The sequence below is a fragment of the Lissotriton vulgaris genome, unplaced genomic scaffold (assembly GCF_964263255.1).
Source record: "Lissotriton vulgaris unplaced genomic scaffold, aLisVul1.2 SCAFFOLD_898, whole genome shotgun sequence".
Lineage (NCBI taxonomy): Eukaryota > Metazoa > Chordata > Amphibia > Caudata > Salamandridae > Lissotriton > Lissotriton vulgaris.
The window spans coordinates 268,455-291,248 of NW_028241847.1; positions in this window are offsets into that span (position 1 = coordinate 268,455).

Below are 22,794 nucleotides of genomic sequence, written 5' to 3' on the forward strand. Positions count from 1 at the left end.
GAGCCTGGCGGGTAATAACATGGTAGGGAAACATGGGAGTAAGGAACAGGAGCAGGTCACTAATGAAGGTTTAATTGCCAACCCTAGACTTTCCCAGACACAGTATTTGAACGCAGGGACTCCTGAAGGAGGTGACAATTTTTTTTCTTTCAATGAAGATTCAGAGCCATCCAATGCTAGTGGTAATGAAGTGTCTATGCTGGAGGATTCAGAGGTGGATTCGGACAGTTCTATCTAATCCCAGTACGCAAAAGCGTCTCCCCACTCAGATACGGCGGAATAGAAATAAAGGGGGTAAAGAAGTGCTGTACGCAAGACAAACTGATTCCGACCAAAGTCAATCTGGACAATTAAAATGGGATAATTCCACTACGCATTTTGAAATTGATGATGGGCTGGCACCAGATTACAGCGCTCAAGGGGAAAATTATATACTTACCCTAACGAAGTCTACAACTGAGATGTCCCCATCGATGGATCTTATATACTCCACTCTTAAGCATATACAATCCGAAGCTCGACAGGAGCATAAGAGGGCTCATCATGCAACAAACTCGATACAAGGGACCATCCGGAAAATAAATAACACCTGCAGAGAAATTGCTGAAAGAACAACGTATTGGCAGAGCGAGTGGTTGAGACCGGAGCAGAGAGTCTCGCCCAACAAGTTACATCAAACGAATCCAGGATGATGGATGTCATGTGTTAACTGGAAGATTTTGAGAATCGCCAGAGGCGTAACAATCTAAGGCTATTGGGTATTCCGGAAAAAGTGGAAGGTGACATTTACTTTCTGTTGTTTAAATAGTGGTGGGAAGCAATATCATGCAGGAGGCATCACAAGGGTCTTCAGACCTTTGTTTGCCACAAGGTAGGGTGGGAGGAGCGAGGGGGCGGATTCCTTTGGTTGGTTGGCTGGTCCAATGGGCAGAAGTATATGTAATGGCATGGAAATTATGTAGAATGTTAGGGAAGCTTTCATTTAAGACAATTGAAAATTTAACAAATGGCAATGGGTAAGCTAAGAATTGCATCTGTTAATATATGCGGTTTGAACTGTCCGCATAAAAAGCGCAGGGTCAACGAAGACATCCAGCATCTTAATGCTGATATAGTATGTCTACAAGAGACACATATTGAAGCTAGGAGACAAAAGATGGCAGAATTAGCAGGCCATCAGCTAGTTTCCTTCACAGAATCTTACCCTAGTTCAACTGATGCTGACACTTTCCTCATAGAAATCCCCTGGCCACTTTCGATGCTTTATTTAGAATAGGGAAGCTCCTTTATGGAACATTCATATTTGGTATTTTGCCTATCATATATGATTATATTTTGCTTCCTTTTCCTCATAATATACACATTTTGATCGTATGATAATTTTAATATGTATGCTTTTATTATATTTTTATGGAACCTTTGCTAACTGATTTGGACTTAGATTTGACAAATCTGATAGTAAAGCCCCCATGGGTTGGACATCATCTTCTCTGTCATTTCTGTGGAGCTCTATTTATTTCACTGTACTTAAACCGTATTGCTAATGGTAGCTCCTTTCTTACACTTCAAGTCGACACTAACAGTCCATACTACCAGTGGAGAGTCCCATTTGATGAATTGTGGCAGAACCTTTGGCGTGCTCCCTTAGAGAGTACCATGGGCAACGGGGGATTAGTTTTCCCATATACAATCTTATAATGTCAGCCTACGCAGATGATATGCTACTCTACACAAGGGATCCAGCTACCAACCTGGCTCTGTTGATTCGCGAGGTGATAAGATTCAGTGGTTTGTCGGGGCTAAAGATTAATTGGAACAAGTCCATTATTTTCCCATTAACTTCAGCTATGGTGCCCACTGAATCTGCCCACCACAGTGGATCACTGACTCGGTTAGATAACTGGGTATATAAGTTCATACCGACTCAGAGAGAGTCCTGCGGGACAATTATGGAAAAGCAATAAGTAAACCTGAGGAAGATGTCGACAAATGATAAGGTTACCACTTTCTCTCATAGGCCGTATCTCTCTAATAAAAATGAAACTACAAGTCGGACAGAACGCTGCGGCAAAGGCAATTTGCAATAAAAGAAAGTACGACCCAGCCAAAAGCTGCCTGCGTGAGCTTCACTGGCTACCAATGAGACAAAGAGCTATCTTCAAGCTAATGTGCGTAACGCATAAAGCATTGCACAACACGGGCCCTCGCATCCTAAAAAATAAAATCAGATTATATGCTCCCATGAGGAGCCTGCGTTCCTGTACGGCTGCTAGAGCAAGCAACACTCGTGTGAAAACAGCTAGGATGGGTGGACGGGCGTTCTCCCTCCCGGCGCCAAACCACTGGAACAAGCTGCCGAAGGAACTCAGACTAACAGACTGTTATTTGTCCTTCAAGAAGCAATTAAAAACATTTCTTTTCCCAAAATCTGACTAAATAGAATCCTTACTCTGTTATCTGTTAACTACTCACTACTGTCAGGACAGCGCCGTGATATCCCATTGGGGATGATTGTTTGCGCTCTATAAATACCATTGACATTGACATTGACATTGTATTGCCTAGATTATTATTTCTCTTCAATAACATCCCAATGGTAATCCTGAAATATATTTTCAAGAGGTTGGGTGCCTTGGTGGTTCGTTTGACATGGGCGGGGAAGTCCCCTCGTGTTAAGATGGATACTCTTTATTCTATGGGTGAACTGGGTGCCCCAGGTCCGGAACTATACTATAGAGCTGCACAGAGCTTGCATGCTTATTACTGGTGTCATAGTCCACATACTCTGCCTCATCTCCACATTGGAAAAATAGCGGTTGACCCCTTTCCGCTCCCTTGGCGGCTCACTCAGCCTCCAAACAGACATTGCGGAGTGTTAGACTCTATAAACTTGACCGTACATGCTTGTCATGATTTACTAAAAAGACAAGCTGGTACACTATTATTCTACCCACTGCTACCATTGGGTTGGTGTCAATGGCTCCCAATGAGTGTGGAGAGTGCGGTTGTCCAGTCACTCAAGGCTGTTCATGTTCACACTATGGGTGATTTCTCCTTGGAAGGTAGGGTCTGTACTTGGGAGGAGGCTTTTGGGCACTATGCGTTTCCACTCAAGCAATTTCTCTATTTCTGGGTACGTCATGCTATAGTGGCTCTGTTGGGCAAGAAGTACCAAGAGCCCCCTGCTCTCCCTCTTTCACTTATCTCCTACATGCAAAGACTCTGTGTAAATTGGTATCCAACATATATGACATGTCTCAGGAGTTCAGGAGCACACAGTATTTTTTGGCTAGAGTGTAAAGGCAGGCTGATTTAGGAACACCACTAGATGACATTAAATGGAGGTACTGCTGTGAGGTCACACTGAAGGTGTTGCTAAATGGCAAACACAGATTAATTTACTTCAAGTATCTTAACAGGGTATATCACACTCCGGAGCGTCTGCACAGATACGGGTTGAGAGAGATGGATAGCTGCGATTGCTGTGGTATAATTGGTGAAGATTTTCTCCATGTCGCTTGGTCTTGCCCCCAGATAGCCACTTTCTGGAGCCAAATATTCCATGAGTTGGGGGGGTATAGTGGAAATAGCACTTTCTTCTCATCCCCTGACTGTACTTTTGGGATGCACAAAACCCTAAAAAAAGATGTTAGAAAAATCATAGGTTTGGGTTGCGCTTGGTGAATCGCAGAGTGGCGATGCTCTGGTCACGAGGCCCCCCTCCCTCAAAATCTGAATGGGAAAAAGATATGATATACTGTAATATGCAGTCTGAAACATACAGTGAGCTAATGCCTCCACAGAGCTGCCCGAAAAGTTTTTGGGGCCTGTATAAACAATATATAATAATTATAGATATGGGTGATATGTGTGACGATTAGTGTAATGGAATTGTGCTATAACGTACAAGTATTGGCGGGTTAAGATGTGTCGCTTTGAAATGCCGTGTCCATTTAGTTAAGGTAAAATAAATGTTGCAGGCTTCACTGTTGGACTATGCTGCATGATATTTAACAGTCTTTGTATCCTAGTAGAAGTAAATGCTGTAATACCTTTGGCATGTCTTTTTCGTTCATTATTCTGATTGCTGTATTCTCAATGCTTGTGTAACACTGTATACAGCTGTGGTAGGTTTAATAACATTTCATGAATAAAAAAAAGCATCCACTGGCACCTCATCCAGAAGAGATGCCAGTTCAAGATCCTCATGCACGTCTACAAAGCTCTACATGATCAAGGACCAGCCTACATCAACAATCGACTGAACTTCCATCCACTCACAAGACACCTGCGCTCCTCCTCACTGGCGCACACCCCCGCACCCATCGCAGCCAGAGCGGTGGCCGCTCCTTCTCCTACATTGCCCCCAAGACCTGGAAAAACCTGCCCCTCCACCTTCGAACAGCACCCTCTCTAGCAGGCTTCGGAAAGAAACTCCTGATCTGGCTCTTCAATGAGATGTCGTACCAACAGCGCCCAGATACCCTTAGGGGTGACAGTGCTGCGCTATACAAATGTGAATTGATTGATTGATAAATTGATTGAGCCCCTGACGCAAGACCCTGATATAAACTCCCTATAAATCCTGCCCTCCTCAACCTATCTGCTCAATGCCCAGTTTCCAAATCACCCCAGGGAGGGAGACTGGCCTGAAGGCCTAGGCTCCCCGGGATCCCTATTTTAAAAAGCACCCAGTCATGAAATTTCCTCTTTAAGTGTATAGCAGTGGTCGAAGTGGGCGGGATCGGAAGGCACGGCGTGCCCCCAACTTCTTTTATTAAAGAGATTCCTTTTCCCTACTTTTTCTTTTGAAAACTGTGTCCCGGGACGGCAGAAATAGCAAAGGCATTCAGATAAGGCTTGGTTTGCTTTTGTGGACGTTCGAGGACGGGCAGAGTAGCAGAGTAGGAAAAGGACTCTGTCTCTTCCTTACTGACTAGAGAAGACACGGACAATGTCCTCTTCTTTTCTGTGCTGGCAGCTGCCCCACCCCCTTTCTATTCCTCCCTTCCTTCCTGTCTTGCTCCTCACTTACTGAAAACCGTAACTTGAAGAAACGGTTCACAACCTCTCTTTCCTTCTTTCATTTAGTTGCTTCCCTGTGAAATGGATTCAAAAAAGAAAAACACTCTTGCAGGAAATGCCCTTTTTTCTGACATTTTTCTATTCCAAAGTGCAGCCTTGAGATGGAGAGAAATAAAAGGTTTTAAATATGAAAAATAAATACATGAGTAAATAAAGCAAGACAGAGTGGTTGCAAAGTGGCCAGATTGGTTTTATTCACATCCAAACACATCAGCCTAACTTTACATACTTTGCCGTGAAGCGCTACTTTTGTTTTCTCGTCTTTCTTTGAACAGCATTGTTGTCCCCAGGTGGGGAAGTGCACCATTCCTGGATGTATTGCAATACCTGGTTGATGGGTGGATTGGAAAACAAAATGTGTACCATGGCTCTGTGTTTATGTATGTGGTCTTTTTAAACCACACTGCTTATGTTTTGTATGGATATAAGCAATGGACATTGAAACGGTTCCCTTCAGGGCCCTGTAGTCATGGCCTTAACTTTTCAGGTAAAACCACCCTCTGATTTCTGAATAGTGAGTGAGAGATCTTTAAGGTAACCATGTTGTTTCTGCTTACATTTTACATGCTTTACTTAATCTTGCATTCCCTATGAGTGTTTGCTTTGATTTTTTTTTTAGGCAGTTTAGGCAGCATATTACTCTTATCAAGTGCATAATTTGAATTGAGCCACATCCAAGTTTTATAGCGGGCAATATTGGGTTGTAGCTGAAGGCAGTGCGAGTTTCTCTCAGTGGGGCAGTATGGTGTTCAGTGAGGGAGAGGATGTGGCACTATGGCCAAAGCTGTCGAATTTGGAACTGGGGAACCTGGTTCAGCCTTCATGACCAGTCCACCAGACCATTCTACTGAGGGAGCATATTTCCATTCTAGACCTTAGAAGGCCCAACTAGACCTTAGAATGCCCGATGGCTTAGCACAAGCAGGTGGACCATAGGGGTATCAAGTGTGGGTTAACCTTGAAGGCCTGTCCACCACAATCCATACTGAAGTTCATCTCCAGTCTTGCGGGCTGGCCTACGAAGCAGCACACCCTAGAGCAACAGTGATCCAGTCACTGTGACTCTGTCACTGAGGTCACATGAACCATGAGCAGGTTAGGGCGGTGCGAACGGTGTGACCACACTTGGTACCTATTTTGGGTGGTTGCGTAGTGTTTGCAAGTATATTATTTAAAAGAATACATGCTGCCTCCTTCCTGGCCTCCAGCAATTTTCTGCAACAATATAAATGTCATGATAACTTCGGTGATTAATGTTCTTCCTAGAGAGAGATCGAAGTTTCGTCTAGTGTTTATTTTATTTTAATTTTTATTATTCCAGGGTTGACTCCTGGAAAGGTTGCACAGATCGTTAATGTGCCTGCTGCAAAGAACATGTACCATGCAGATCACAAAGTGCACATAATGTTAACTAGGTTAGTAGGTTACTGCTTTTATCAGAGAGATCCTTTTGTTACTTGAAGTTTATAAGGTAAAATCCTAACATAGAACAGTGAGCTATTAAACTATACTGCCTACTAGTATGGTTGTCATGTGGCTTCTACACCTTGTAGTCCTTTGTCTTATGTAACATTTCCTATACATTGATTTACACAAGTATAAATGATTGTCTCTGTGTAGTGTGTGTGATGTAAAGTGCTCTGACACAGTACACTGGCGGTGTAAATCAAATGAAATGTATCTGAGAAAGAGTGTGGTTATGGAGACTTGAGGCGGACTGTTAAAGGGTGGTAGTGAGGGAGTTCGAGGCATAGGTGATCATTGGGGCACCAACAAACATTGTTGCACAGGGCGCCACCAGCATTAAAGCTGGCCCTGCCATCGAGGCCAATCTGCCTCACCGATTGGTACCACCATTTGTCTTGTTTTAGCAGTAGAAGCTGTAATTCACCAAAGATTGGCAATGCAGGATTTGCACAAACACCAAACTAAGTTTGCAAACTTCACAGTCTCTCTGCTTCATGCACAAGCACTTTTAACATGTGCTACCTGCTCTGGAGCCGCTGGAATTATGCAGCAGTGTCGGACAAATTGATGCCACAGTGTTGGCTAAACTATGCAATAAAAAAAAGGCTGCTGCGTAATGCAATATCTTTTCTTATACTTTATTTTTTAGACATTTTTACACACGTTAAGTCTCTGCAAAGATTCTGCCTTATTAGTATCAGTATAACATACATATGTAGCAGTAAGAAAGGTGACCAGTCAACCTTTGTAAAGAGCCGTTCACTTTGCAGCAACTCAAGTCACATTTTTTAGTAACTTTTTATCTGTTTTAGCTACAAAAAAGATTAATTAAAACTGTAAGATTATGCAGTGGATGATGTATTATGTGGCAAATATAGAAGACCCATAATTATATAGAAAACATTTGCAAACTAGGATATTTTGCCATTCATATTTAAACTGCTCTTGTGGAAGAACGGAGGAGAAGTGCTAAAGAGAGAAACTGCATGGCTTGGAGACAAATGGCCTGTGATTCCACTTTTAAGCGTATTTGGGACATTGTGTGATTGCAAATATATCCCACTTTGTGAATGTATTTAAATGCCAATAACTCCTATTAAACCTTAAATCAAGTGAATCCATTGGTTGAATTAAATAACACAATAAGCTGTAACTGGTCGGTGGAATGCCAAACAAATACTAAAAATTGGGATATTTGGCACATTCTGGCCGCACCTCTGACTCCGCCCACTGATCTAATCCTTGGGTTATCCCCACACTCGGCGTCTCCGCCCACAGTTCCCCTACTTTTTTCCCCTACTTCGACCTCTGGTGTATAGACATAGTCAGTCTCACTCTGGCAGCCTGAACGTCGAACGCCTCCCAAGCACAAGGATGCCATGCCCCTCCGTGGGCAAACTCCAAAGGGATTCCTCAGCCAGGCCCTCACAACAGGGAGTGCAGAAACCACCTCTGTTCGTTTAAGGACGCCATTTTCCATTGGCTGTTGATAATCAAATACCCCGTACCAGGAAGTGCAGGACCAGAGTGAACAAAGAAGTTATTCTTCGCTCATGACACCCTCAGGAGAACAGGTGATGCCTCTGTTTGTGTACAAGGGCTTTACTCCGTTTTTGACATGTACTTTGACTGGAAACCTCCCGCCACAGAAACATTACTGTTGTTTAAAGATTAATCTTAAAAGCCAGCTCATGTTGCTGGGCAACCCACCCTTTGTCGATATTCAGTTTTCACCAGTTCAGTACCACATTTATAAAGTGTTCCCGGAGCGAATGGGAATGTTGAGCTTTTGCGAACGGTTCTGTCAAACCATTTACGGATGTGCAGCACAGTAAACAAAAAATCTACTCAGTTCAATTTCTCACTAATTATTTTCGTTCCCTAGAGCTAACATTAATTGGCATGACGAAAAGATGTGAGCGAGTCTGAACAAGGAAACACAAATCTTTAGTTTTACCTTTAAGGATGACAAATTCTGTCAAGATGAAAACAATTCAGTATTTTGTTCTGTCTCTTGGGCTGTCTCAAACAGACGCGCTCTCTCTCCCTCTCTCTCTCTCTCTCTCTCTTTCTCTCCCTCTCCCTCTCCCTCTCCCCCTCCCCCCTGTGTTCTCCACCAGCCACTGAATGTTGCCCATAGTGTTCACACCAGTTGGTTTAGGAGGCAGACAGGATCAGACTGGGAAAGAAAACAGTCCCGGGCATCGGAAAAAAAAAGTGGACTCATAAGTGAATCAGATATCTAAAAAAGTGGCCCACATTTGCAAATCACAGGTCCATACATGCCAACATTTTATGACAGGGAAGTGGGGGAATTTAAAATAAAAAATCGAGAGAATGAAAATTCCCCATTGACTTCTATTGTAGAAAATGTAATTTCAGGCGGGAGACAGCTAAAATAAAGCCATTTTTGCCTTGAAAAATCGGTAGTCTCCTGCCTGAATCGGTCTATTGGCATGTATGCAGGTCGTAAGGCGTTTTGTAAGGTATGTGGGAAATAATGTATTTGTGCTACGTGTAGGCAATGTTTGCAGTAAGATCAGGGACATCAACAATACAAACCGGCCCACAAGAGAATAAAACAAGCCCACAAACAGCCAAAAAACAGCCCACACAATGACTTTTCAGACCAACTCATCGGACTCTGCCTGATTGCCCTATAGGCCAGTTTAACCCCTTATGGACAATTAGTGAGGACCAGAGAATGGGACGAAAATTATCCCACCACGGAAAAGGCAGGCAGTTTAATGCCAAAGTTATTTCCCTAAACGTGGGGAGACATTATTTGTCTGTACTTAAGCACAGTGCAAAGGGCGTTTTTTATATACATGAATTCCAAGCAAAACACCCAACCCTGCTTTTGTATAAACTATAAATAGCTACCACGCCCCTGCTACTAGCAACAAGATATTCCCATTTGCAGGTTTCGACATACTGCCAATGTCGGTGGGTACTAATTAGCGGCAGAGTGGCATGATGGGCCCCAATTCAAGCAAGCAAAATAGGTAGTACAATTTGGAATCACAGAAGAAAACTTAGAAAGAGTAGCGAGGCATATGTATTAAGGAAAGCAACTGAAAATTGGCTGGAGAGGGATTTATCACCAGTGCTGGTTTCAGAAAGCTTAAGATCAGAAACAGAAAATTAACTTTTGTTAAACTGGGACAAATCCGAAGCTGTCTTCGAAAACCAATCACCCTGGACTCAAAATTGGTGGTCTGCAAAACTGAAGACTATTCCGTGTCCGGTTTCTTGGATAACAAATCTTAGGCGTGGGGTTTGTTTCTAATTTGTTCATTTTTACCACATATAAATAGGATTGTGACCACCTAATAACAGCTTTTTAGAATCATCCTTAAAATTCCTCCCCCGCATCCAGTGACATCTAAATGACCATGGTTTATCTATATTTATTCAGTCACCTGTGGTAACTTTATTTCATGACGTTCTGAAATATGTGACTCAAAAGCTGTAGTACAAAGTTTTGCAGTTGAATTAGTTATACGTCTTAGCAACAGTATTACTGCAAATAATCTCGGTGACACACTCCCATTTCTCATATGTGAGGCCCTGTTTCGATCTAAAAGAAACTTTTTTATGGATGCTGCATGAAACATAAAAGCAACCTTTCATCGCAAAATGTCTGTAGTAGACCCTCACACATCACTCACATCTATACTGATATTATAAAGAGAGAGCCCAAACCTTTGAGGCGGGTAATCTCAGGAGCCCCAGCACCAATCACAACACCCAATACAGCATTGGAAAGGACAGTTGCAGTAGATGGACATACGCTATGCAGCTGGCCACCATATACATCCGAAGGGTAAAAGAACCTTAGGGGCAAAGTAGTCCCTTGTGGGCGTGGGCGTTCTGCTCGGGGCGTTCTGCTGGGGGCGTGTGCTTGTGCGTTGTGCTGGGGACGTGGCCATACAGCAACGGGCGCGGCATTCGCTAGGTGTTAGTACTTCCTTGTGGCCGTGTGCGTTGTGCTGGAGGCAGAAATCAGGTAAAACAAGCGTTTACAGGGATCCGTTGTGGGCATTTTGGGGCGTGGCCAACGCTACGTGTTAGTACTTCCTTGTGGCCGTGTGCGTTGTGCTGGGGACGGAAATCTGGGGGCGGAAATCAGGTAAAACAAGTGTGTGCGTTGTGCTGGGGGCGGAAATCTGGGACGGAAATCAGGTAAAACAAGCGCTTACAGGACTCCGTTGTGGGCATGTGGGGGCATGGCCATACAGCAATCGGCGCGGCATTCAACGGGCATTCTGCAAAAAGGGGGCGCGGAAAACCTGCAAAACAAGCGTTCACAGGACTCCGTTGTGGGCGTGTGTATACTCGGACAACGTCGGGACAGGCTGCTAGTTAAAAATAAACTGAAGGGAAACAGTAGTTCAACAATCTGTTTAAGAATTATTCAAGGGTATCACGGAAAGACTCTGCAGAACAAAGCTGGCTCTATGGGGGGGGGGGGGGCTCTGAAAGGCTGAGGCCCTGGGCCAGAGCCCTCTTTGCCTATGCCTTTTAAAACCTCTCGGACTCCTACCAGTTTGGGTTTTAATCCTGACTTCACACTGGATTAGCAACCACCCAGGTTACTGACAGAATGGCTCAGTGAGTAAAACGCTCTTCATTGACTTTTCTTGCAGGTTAAGAGCTTGAATCTCGGCAAGGTCAAATCTGCCTTTCATCCATCTGTTGTTAGTAAACTCAGTACCATTAAATGAAGTATTAGTAATACTTATATATTAGATTCAACAAACGTATCCTGTCCAGAGATCTGCCAAAAACAAACAATTATAAATAACCTGTTAAAGTTGACACTGCGTCAAAAAAGACCCCTTGGCAACCTCGATCAACATTTATCATCATACCCTCCTTGAAGCTCTTTCTACATCCATGTGCGCCATATACACCATTTAGCAGTATTTGCAGTACAAAACCGCACCACTAAGCTGTAAAACCACTAGAATAAAATTACAACTTGTACCTCATCTATATATGCAGTTTAAAACTTGGTCCATTATACATAACAAGTCGAAAAAGCATTTAATAAAACCAGCGCCAGTAGGCTCGGCTTATCGCCTTTCTCTCAGGTAGCCATGAATATGTCAAAACGCTAGACTCAAGACCTCAGCTTCCAGTCAAAAGCAACATCACATTGGTCCTCCATACCTGCCACCTTGTTCTTGAAGCAAGGAACCACAGGGGGTCAAACTCACTTAACAAGGTAGTTTCCTTCATCAATATGCCGATGTCATACACTTTTACCTCAGAGTATCTTTGGCCAATTGTCTTTTTATTCACGGTTTTATATCTTGCATACTTGTCCCAATGGCATTAGAGTGCTTTACATGAGAACCACATTACATTACATATTTATTTTTATTTTTTTAGACACAAAGAGATTAAGTGATTTTCTCAGATTCACAGGATAGCCGAGGCCGGAACTCACTCGTGGATCCACAGTTCTACGCTGACAGCTCTGTCCGTTAGGCCACATCTGCTACAAATCAGTCATTTCTGAACTTGCCTGGACACCATCTAAATATGGATGTCAGTCTACAATTTACAGCCAGCAAGATAAAGCACCATGCAACTGAGATGCAACTATCGGGCATGAACTCTCTTCCTGCGTCAAGCCCTTGTACTAAACTGCTTTGGTTCTAGAGAGCTTCCTATGTGTCCTTCAAGAGCCACATACTTATGCCAAGACAGTCTGGTTAACTCACCTGTGAAGTACAAAACCCTTTCCTTCTTCCCAAACATTTGTAAAATGCTGTACAAACCCATTGATAATGAAACCTACATGTTAACAGCCCATTTGCTCCGCTCGAGCCCCACTGAACGCCATTTTGAACCCTACTACTTTACTGATCGCAAAACTAAAGAAATGTATCCACACCATCTCCTCACAAAGCAACAGCACTAGATTTCCTGACCAGTCTGCATTAAACGTTATGTTGTGTTATGATATGTATTGTCATGCCATGTTATTGACATTTATATAGTACACGCTTTCCTAATAGTATGGTCCTGTGGTGCAGCCTGTTATCTGGCGTGATAGTCCAAGCTATTGCATTGCTTCCTTCACAGACCTGAGTCTAAACATTTATGTTTTGATATGTGCCCGTCAGAGCCCGGGGGAGACTGGGCTGGGCCACCTCTCTAAGGTGTATTATTTTTTGCTGCCTCCCTTTCAACTTTTTGGAATTAACACACCATGGGTAAGAGGAAGTTAACATCTCACTCCACAGTAAAAGACAGGCGTGCCTCGATTACAAGTCACCTTTGGAATGCAATGGGCTTGATTAACTCTGGAATTGACAACGTGGAGGGGAGGTTAGCGACGACACAGTGGGCTCAGCGGGCTGTGGGAGAAGGCTCCAAACATGCAAAAACAACAATGCTGTCCATGAGCAATCTTTCTCCAGTGGGGAGATACCGCATTTATTAAAAGCCAGGCCTAAAAATCCATGTGTTGTAACTGAAGTAGTTATAAAGCTACAAGTGGTTCCGTTAGGTAAGTAAGCAAGCGTGCACTGTTCCTATGGAAACTCAGTTCCTCTATTATTCAGAAAAACTCTCATCAAACAAAAATCTTTCCAGATTGTATTTTAAGAAGTTCTTTAAACAAAATCTTGTCAGATAGAATTATGAAATAAACAATTGCCTCATTGTTTTTCTAAACATCAAAAATATACACAGAGATGTGTCTTTTTTCATTTATACATCATCATAATTGATACAATAATCTTACTTTACAATCATGTGATCACATTGTGAATGCTACATTGAATAGAGAATGCACATAATCAGTGATCATATAACTTGAATTTCAGGAAGACCGGTGCCCGATGCATTTCGGGAATATATTTTCCCTTCGTCAGGGGAAGTGTCCTGTATGCGCTCTTCAATGCGGGTCTTCGTAGACAATATGATCGTTTTTGTGAATTCACAGAACCTTTGTATCTTAGCAAGAAATGGGACGAGATGCCTGTACCGGGTGGGATCTCGCCAGCTATTGTTGTTATATCTTGCCCAGATGATTATGCACGAGAATCTCTGTTTGCTGTGTACAACTCTTCTATAATGAGTAATATTAAATCGAGTAAGCATTTATTAAGAATTGAAAAACATTTTTCCATGAATTGTGGGTTCAAATGGAATCTGAATAACATTGGGCGGAGTGCTATTCTCAATCCTCTTGGTATTCTTTTTGCTTGGTGATATTGAACCAATGTGGAGGCATGGAGTCTTTGATTCAACTGCCTACGTGTGAGATATTCTATTTGCTTCAACTGTTGAATAGTGGACCCCCGTTTGTATCTACCAATTTAATTTCATTAATCAATGCTTAAATGTCCGTAGCTTCCTCGTTTGTATATGCCAAAGAAAGTGGCAGCTCAGTTTTCGGTTATTCGTGTGATAGTATCAAAAGATGCCATATTTTATGTAATTTACTTGATCAATTGATTACTCGAGATGTGGCACGGCCTCTGGTGAGCCAGTGGTGAACTTAAGTATTGAAGAAGAGGCGCACACTTTAACTATTGTTTAAACTGATAATATCTCTTTCAGCTTCTAATATGAAGGGTTCTACACTACGTTTATGTGTTGGCTACACAGACTATGTAAGGTTAAAGATGCAGACTACGACCTTCACATTAGAAGCTGAAAGAGATATTATCAGTATCAATAGCGATTATTAAGGAATCGCTATTAAAGACTCGCAAAACGGGATTCATGTAGAAATCGCAATATTTATTGCGATTCCTACAGCTTCCTTATTTGCGATTCACTAATTGCTATTCGCAAATAAGGAATGACTCCCCATTCATTCCTATGGGCCTTTAGGCCCATAGGAATGAATGGGGAGTCATTCCTTATTTGCGATTAGCAAATAGTGAATCGCAAATAAGGATGCGATTTCAAGGGTGCCAGGGTGCCCAAAGGACACCCTGTAGCACCCCTGAAATGGTAATGTACACTGGTGTTGTGCACTAAAATGTCCAAAGGACATGTGTGTGTGTAACATACAACTTAGAAAAGTGCATTTTTTAAAGTTTTCTCTATTTACCACGTAGTTAGACTTCGCGGTAAATAGAGGTCCCAGAATGCGAATTCGCAATTTTTAAATAGTTCATGAATTGCATTTAAGGAATCTCAAATTGAGATTCCTTAAATGCAATTCATCGCAATTTAGCGATTTCTAGAGTTGCGATTTTTGCATTTGGGATGATGAATCCCAAATGCAAAAATAGCGCTCGCAAAGGGCCAGATTCTCAGAATCTGGCCCTTTGCGAGCTGAATTTCCTTTGATGAATCTGGCTGTAAGTGCTCAGCGTTGCAAAACTATATACTCCTGCCTACCCCCATCCCAACAACAGCCATACTCTCCTTACCTGTTTTCTCGAGTGTCTCTCACCAACTCGTGGTCAAGTCAGCTGCGGCTGGTATTCCCTGCTTAAATGGATTGCTGGGACACCACGTGATAATATCACATGGCCATTTGAGGTCTGCTGGCAGTGAATGTTAAAGTGGCGGTCATCTTGACCTCTGTTGCCCCGCCAGGATACACGTGAGTTTGGAAGCAGTGCGGTGCAGCGGATGGTTACTACCGCAGCCCAAAGTCAAAGAAATACATTGTCTTGATAGACTCATGTTTAACCAAGGCTCATGATAATTTGAGCCGCAGCTGGAAATTCTATAGATCAGTGCTTAAATCACGTGACAGTTTCACATGGTCAAAAGAGGTCTGACGCCCGTGACTAGAAACGTGGCGGCCATCTTAATCTCTGTCCCATCATATAGATTGTAGGGGCTCAATGATGTGGCTAATGACTATTCACGCTGCCCCGAATGGAACAAAACAATTCACTAGAGAGATGCGCAACACCCGCTCGTGGTTGTGCAGTTTAAGAAGAACATTAGGGATTATGCGCACATAAATAAAAAACGTGGCAGCCATCTTGAAATCTGTTGCCCCTTACTGATAACGAAGGTTAGACAAATGCATGTCAGAGGGTCATACACAAAGGTGTGACTGGGGCCTATGAATGGTTTAACATATACGTTCACAAGATTACAAAGTGGCACATGAGCCAGCACCTGCAGCAGGGTTGTGTATGTCAAGGGTATGTCCCTCTCAATATGACCCCTTGCTGAATCAAATTGTTGGAAAACCATGGTGCAGTGGATTATCTGCGACCCAGTTATGTCATTTTAATGGTGGTGGCAGTTCACAAAAAAGGTTGCATAACCCTGACTACTCTCCTCTCTAGATTTCATTTTAATCTTGTCATTGAATCAGGGATCTCCAATACATCCAGTATGCTACCAACGTGCAATGGTAGAAGGGCCTCAACGATTATTGAGAATATTGTTATTTCAGATCATTTAACCTCCCGCATAAGGGGACGTAGTGTTACCTACACAACTTGGAGTGACCACAATATGGTGATGGCTGAGCTAACTAAGTCTTTGCCAATAGCTCCACCACAACTTGTTTCAGGCACTATGAAGGCCCATAGAATGAATGGACTCAGAGATTTTGAATAAATTGGTCTGGGATACATCCTATAAAGTTTATGACAGATTTAAGGCCTGATTTAGATCTTGGTAGAAGGGTTACTACATCACAACGGTGACGGATATCCTGTCTGCCGAAATATAAATCCCATAGGATATAACTAAGGCTCCAGTTTTTCAGTTTTTACGGATTTTTACAGATAAATACAGACAGAAAACAATGTGTTTTCTGTCTGCATTTATTTTTAAAAGAGGATAAATTCAGAAAATTGTGCTTTTTAAGTGACTCTCCGTGCTGTCTTTGATTAATTAAAGGCCTGCCGCTGAGAATATGGACAGCATGTGAAATTAGAAAACAGGATGAATTTCTTTAAATAATTGCATATGTCAACAAACATTTATGGTATAATGCTAGTATTTACCAGTGGATGTACTGGTATGTGATATTTAACAGCTTAAATAGCTAAAACACAACAGACATCAAATTATGAGTGTGCGTCTATCAGTTAAATAAATATGGAAATGTACAGTTTTTTATCTTCATTTATATGCAAATCACAAAATAAATATGCATAAATACATATAAAATGGCCAAAAAATAAATATCGATAAATACAGACGAAATGTTGAAAAAATAAATACTATAAAATTGGGAGCCCTAGATATAACTGAAAATCAAGTATGTAAACTTATCAGAAAACAAAAAGACGGTGCCCCGGGCCCTAACGAGATTCCATTTGCCTTATATAAAGAAAATCCTGCTCTCTCGGCAGAATACCTTATGTAAGTATTTTAGAATGCCGTCAAATCATTATTAATACAAGACACATGAAAGCGCTCATTAATATCCCCTATATACAAGAAAGGAGACTGAGCCCTGCCAGGTAATGATTGATTAATTTCTTTGCAAGACACAGATGCCAAACTTTTTGCAGGAGTCCTACTATCTAGACTATCTGCATGGGCCAATGAGAAACAGATAATCCCTCCTAATCAAGCGGGTTTTATGCAAGGCCTATGAACTGCGAGAAATATATTAGTCCCGTCAGTTCTAATAGATAAATACCTAGCAAAGAAGCAACCATTATATATATGTTTTGTCGACTTTAGATCGGCTTTTGATTGTGTGCACAGGCAGCTACTTTGGGACAAGCTGAAGAAGCAAGGAATACCATTGCCCAGTCTGAAACCGATCCAACTGCTATATTAAAATACTTGGGTTAGAGTACGATTAGGTGATAGTTCATGTGTCTCAAAAAAAATTCCAATGACCACAGGCCTAAAGCAAGGGTGTACACTTGTCTTGGGTCTTTTTAACTTGTTTTTATCAGCTCTACCTCAAGCTATGAATGAGTAAATGCCTACCCACCGAAATTAGCTGGTAGACACATATCAAACCTACTATATGCAAACAATGTTATCCTATTAAGTCAAACAAAGGTAGGGTTATAACGTCTAATTCATAGGATAGCAAGTTACTCCCTAGCAAATGGCATGGTCATAAATGAGTCAAAGACAAAAATAATAGAAGTTAGCAAAAACACAGTGACAAAGTATTAGCAACAATGGTATCTCCAAGGCTGCCAATTAGGGCAAGTAAGATCATATACATATTTGGGAGTTCTTTGCTATGACAAAGGACCATTCAACCCACACAAGATCGATATGCAAAGGAGAACTAACACCTTGATGACACCATTTCGAACTTTGCAAATGTCCTTAGGGGGACCTAGTTATCTCACCCTCATAAAAGTGATATCTGCAAAATTATTACCAAGTCTGACACATGGTAGTGAAGCACTGAGCGGTAAAGATGCTATAACCATTAATAATGAAGTGTCTAAAATCTTCAAATCACTTTTCCACCTTCCATATAATGCATCATCTGCCCAAATCAGATTAGAATTTGGGCTATCGAACCAACTAACTGCTAGGAAAGGCCAATTTATAAAAGTGTGGAAAAGAATTAAAACAGATAACTCTAATCAATTGTGCAAATTGTTATGGGAGGATATACAAACAAACAGGAAATATCAATCTTGGAAGTATTTACAACTTGTCCTAGATGAATACATAGCACATGAAAAAAAAGTAATAAAATAACAAAACAATTATCGTTGAATAAAGATAAAGAATCGCTTGCAAAAAGAACGTATGCATGGGCTCTAATGAACGAGTACCGATCTGTCAAGGCACAATCATATCTAGAAACACTTTGGTCTATAAAGTTGAAAAACATTCTCTTAAAAGCACAATTTGTCCTCTTCCCAGGATCATGTCAGGCAATGCCATGGGTGTGTACAACAGAACAAACACCCTGCAGATTATGTAAAACAGGAGAAGAGAACATTATCCATTTCCTTTGCATATGTACAAAATTGATTGAAGAAAGAAGAATGACACTTACGTGGCATTTTAATACATTTGGGATTCGGACTTGCAGACTGGCACTTATAAGATGTCTAAAATCAAATGACATAGTTTTGAATTCTGCATTTGTAAAATTTATGCTAATGGTAAAAAATTATTTAACCTCGAGGATTTGATTGAAGAGAATGCATAGGACGGGTTTAATAGTTAATCTGTACATTACGTTTTGCACCACTCAGAATTGCAATATTTTAAAATGTGGAAGTTCTCAATTAGTATAATGAGTATATTTTTATCCTAATAATATGTTTTTACTCAAAATGTATGTGTTATAATATAAATTATAGTTTTTATCAATTGTAATATTTTAAATAATCAAACAATAAAAATTATTATTATTATCATAGGATATAATGTAATTTATGTTTTGGCGAACAGGATATCCGCCACCCTTGTGACGGAGTAACCCTTCAACCAAGATCTAAATCAGGCCCTTAATTTGTTCAAATCTGGCCAATTTTTTGGTATGTCTAAAAGAATATCCTGGTTCAATGGATATATTCTCATCTTTTGAAAAATGTGGGGAATCGGGTTAGAGTCTTGGCAATGACGCTCAACATCTTGTGATTTTGGGAAAATCACTTAATCTCCTGTGCCTAACAAAAATGAAGGTGTCCTTGTGTAACGGAACTGGTGCTCATGTAAAGCGCACTGATAACTGATACCTTCGGGTCAAGTGTGCGCTATATAAAACTCTGAAGACAAAAAACAACAAAAAAGGTTTATTTTTTACATTCAGGTTTTATGGACTTGAGCAGTGCGCTTGATTGTGTGAGTCGCAATCAAAGTTTGGTTTGAAATTCAGTAGTGGCTGGTAGGGGACAGTGGTAGGGGGGTTAGGAAATAAATAAAAAAGAAAACTTACCTGCTGGTCGCCAGCCGCTGCCTCTCCTTGTAGGAACCAGGTACAGGAAGCACCCAGGCTTCCAGACTCCCCTGACCAATCACAATGCTACTAGGAGGTGGGGGGTTCTCTTCCCTGGGAAAATGTTGAAAAAAATGGGCCTTAGTAGTGCATTTTAATGCACAATTTTCAAATAAATTTGCCAAGAATCCATAAGCTCCAAAAGAACACTCACTAAATATTTAAGTCCTTTCATGGTGTGCCAAGCTACTGAAATCTGACTGTCCCCATGAGTTCACCCAATTATGTTTTAAAATGTACTATGGGTGCCTCCTTATGTCAATAATTATGTCCATTGCTAGTACCACCAGTTAGCCATGGTGCCCCTTTTTGCCCAAACATTACATACAATATGCCAGTGCCAGAATTTTCATAATACAGCTTCTCTTGCACTATTGAGGTCCCTTATGTCAAAGGTTACGTTTAACATGTAATGAACCACATTTTGTCATGGATGGCCCCATGACCTTGCCCCAGTTGTCTTCCCATATGCCAAGAATTTCCTTCAATGTGCAGTCACAAGCAATTTGCCACAAGTGTCAACTATGCCAAGAATTTTCTCCAGGAGGCCAGCGCTGGCATTTTGTTTATGTGCGTTCCATGTCAAAATCTACCTACATAGTGTCAGAAGTAGCATTTTGCTGAGGGTATCCAATATACAAATATTGTTTCCAGTATTCCAGTGCCAACATTTTGTTAAGGGTGCTTCTACAGGCCAAGAAGCATGCCAGGTCCAACAGAGGATCTGCAAGCATAACAACACATGCTCACTTACATTCACTTATTCACAATCATTCTATAATTAGAACTGACTTGCACTCATTCCTACTCCCGTGCACACTAACACCCTGATTCACTCATTCACACTCATTCTTATTCTGACTCACTTATACTTACTCATTTTGGTACAGACACACATCCACAATCCCATATACAAACATACATGCTCACACATATACACACTCTCTCACCCAAACTCACTCTCACCCGCATGCACGCATACAACATACATTAAAGCCATTTTATTTTTCTTATGTAAGATGCCAGTGAAGGTCCTGATCTTGCTGCTCCACTTTTTTATATCACTGATAGTGAATAATAAACTATTATTCACTATTGGTGTAATAAAAATGAAAGAAAGAGAGATTAGAGCCTGATTCTGATAATGCAAGACATCCCTGTGTTCTTGCCACTAATGTTGCCACCTCTGAGGCCAGGAGTCACACAGGCAGTGCCAGGGGTAGCGAGGGTCAAGCTAGGGGTCACAACTGCGACCCCTGTTGACCTCTAAATCATGAATATGGATGAAACAAAAACAATGGAATCCTACAGTTATTACCAGGAGCTGAAATAAATACAAGCATCCCATCCATCAATTGCCCTTTCTGTCCCTGTTACACTGTGCAGCCATTATGTTAAGGCACATTTTATTTAAAGTTTATCTAAATGAAAAGTTCTATGGAGAATACAAAACACAGTATATATTAAAACCTCACGTACACTCTAATAGCAGCTCAGACTAGTTAAGAAGAAAGCAATACTAAACTCAGAGTAAGGGGCCGATCACGATGTCGGTCGGAAAGCCGGTCGGACCATGAATTGACCAGTCATTCCAACGTGGTTCAGACCGCCTCTCGGAGGATTCTGGCTTGTAGGAACTACCCCGTAATCCCATATGGACGGCGTTTCTGCCGTTGGCATTATGATGTGGGTTTCCCACAGCCTTTTCATGACGGATCTTCAGACATGGAAAGGCTGTTTGAAAGCAAATTTAGGAGCCCCTAGCCAGGCCATCTTGCCTCCATGGCCTACCGTTGGTGGCGGAGAGGGGTACCTAGGGCACCCCTATGTAAATCCATGTACTGTGTGGCAGGTACCATGGGGTGCCTGCCACAGGGTGCAGGGTTTTACACACAGACCCATTTCTTTATGAGAGCCTGTATTACACCTGGTTTACGGCCGTAACACAAGCTCCCATAGAGCAATGTTAGTATCAGACCGAACAGTGTTCGGTCACATCGTAATCAGGTGGTCAGAACCGCAGACCGGGGGTCTGTCGGTCACGAGACTGAGACGGTGTCGGTCGGAGGCAACTCTGACTGTCATCGTAATAAGCCCCTATCACCACAGTTAAATGGGCATACTACTGCAATAAGAGATTCTCAACCAATCAGTATCACTTTCAGGATTCATGCTTTGCAATAGCATCATCTTGTACCCAGAGCTTAGTGGTTTCAGTTTACTTCCAGGTTATCCAACAGAACTGCTACAGACCCTGTACACAGCAATCTAGTAATCAGCCTCAAATCGTATTGCATCACACTTTCTTATACATGGACCACATTTACAACCAAACATATATGAATCAATCGATCCGTCTTTATTCGATTTAATAGTAAAACATAAAAGAAAACATAAATTTCATAAAATTGAATATAAAATTGATTCAATAACAATTAAATGTTTTAAGCCAACTGATATAATGAGTGGAAAGACCATTCCACACATATCCTAAGATTCAATGTACATCATTTTCATAACTCTATGTGATTTCTTTATAAATTCAGTAAGTGTAGCACAGACAATCAACGTTTCTAATTGTTGTAAATAAATAAGATTGGGTCTACATTGTTTAAAATTTCAAACCAAGGACTTTATATAACAGGTCCTAGGGATCTTATAAAATCTGCACATAAAAAAAGTGCATAGTGCTTTGTAGAGAAGTTCCATCATGTGGACATAACCTGGAATCCCCAAATCACATGCCCATTTCTGCAAAAGCTATCAAAAAATTTATCATGTTAAGGCAAAACCTGGTCAAATTTGATGCCGAAGATGAAATTCATACATTAGATAAGGTTGAATGGCTTCAGTTCTTAACAGCAAATCATCACTACCTACTATGTATTTACCAAATTCATTAAGCTCTCTTTTGTTTTCCAAAATGGATCATACTTTACACTTAATATTTGCTTTCGACAATATAATGGTAGCCCCGGGATCTGTGATATCCAAGGTTACTACAATATTCCCCTATATTTTCCTTATGAACGCCAACCAAGGAATATTAAAAGCATTATCCAATGTTAAACAATCAGTCATAAGAAATCTATTAAGACCGGTTTCTGCTTAAGTCCAAATGGAATGAAAAAGTTGCAATGGATGTATTTTGACATAAATTGAAGAGCCAGTTCCTTGTGTTCAATGTATGGTGAGGCACTTTTGGGAACTGCCAACAGTGCCCTTGAAAAACAATTCTCAAATCTTTGTAAATTTAGGGAATGTGTATAACCCCAAATACCCAAACCATATGTTGCTGAAGATGTATATTTGGTAGAGTAAATTATGCACAATGCTTTGATAAGCCTACTTCCTAA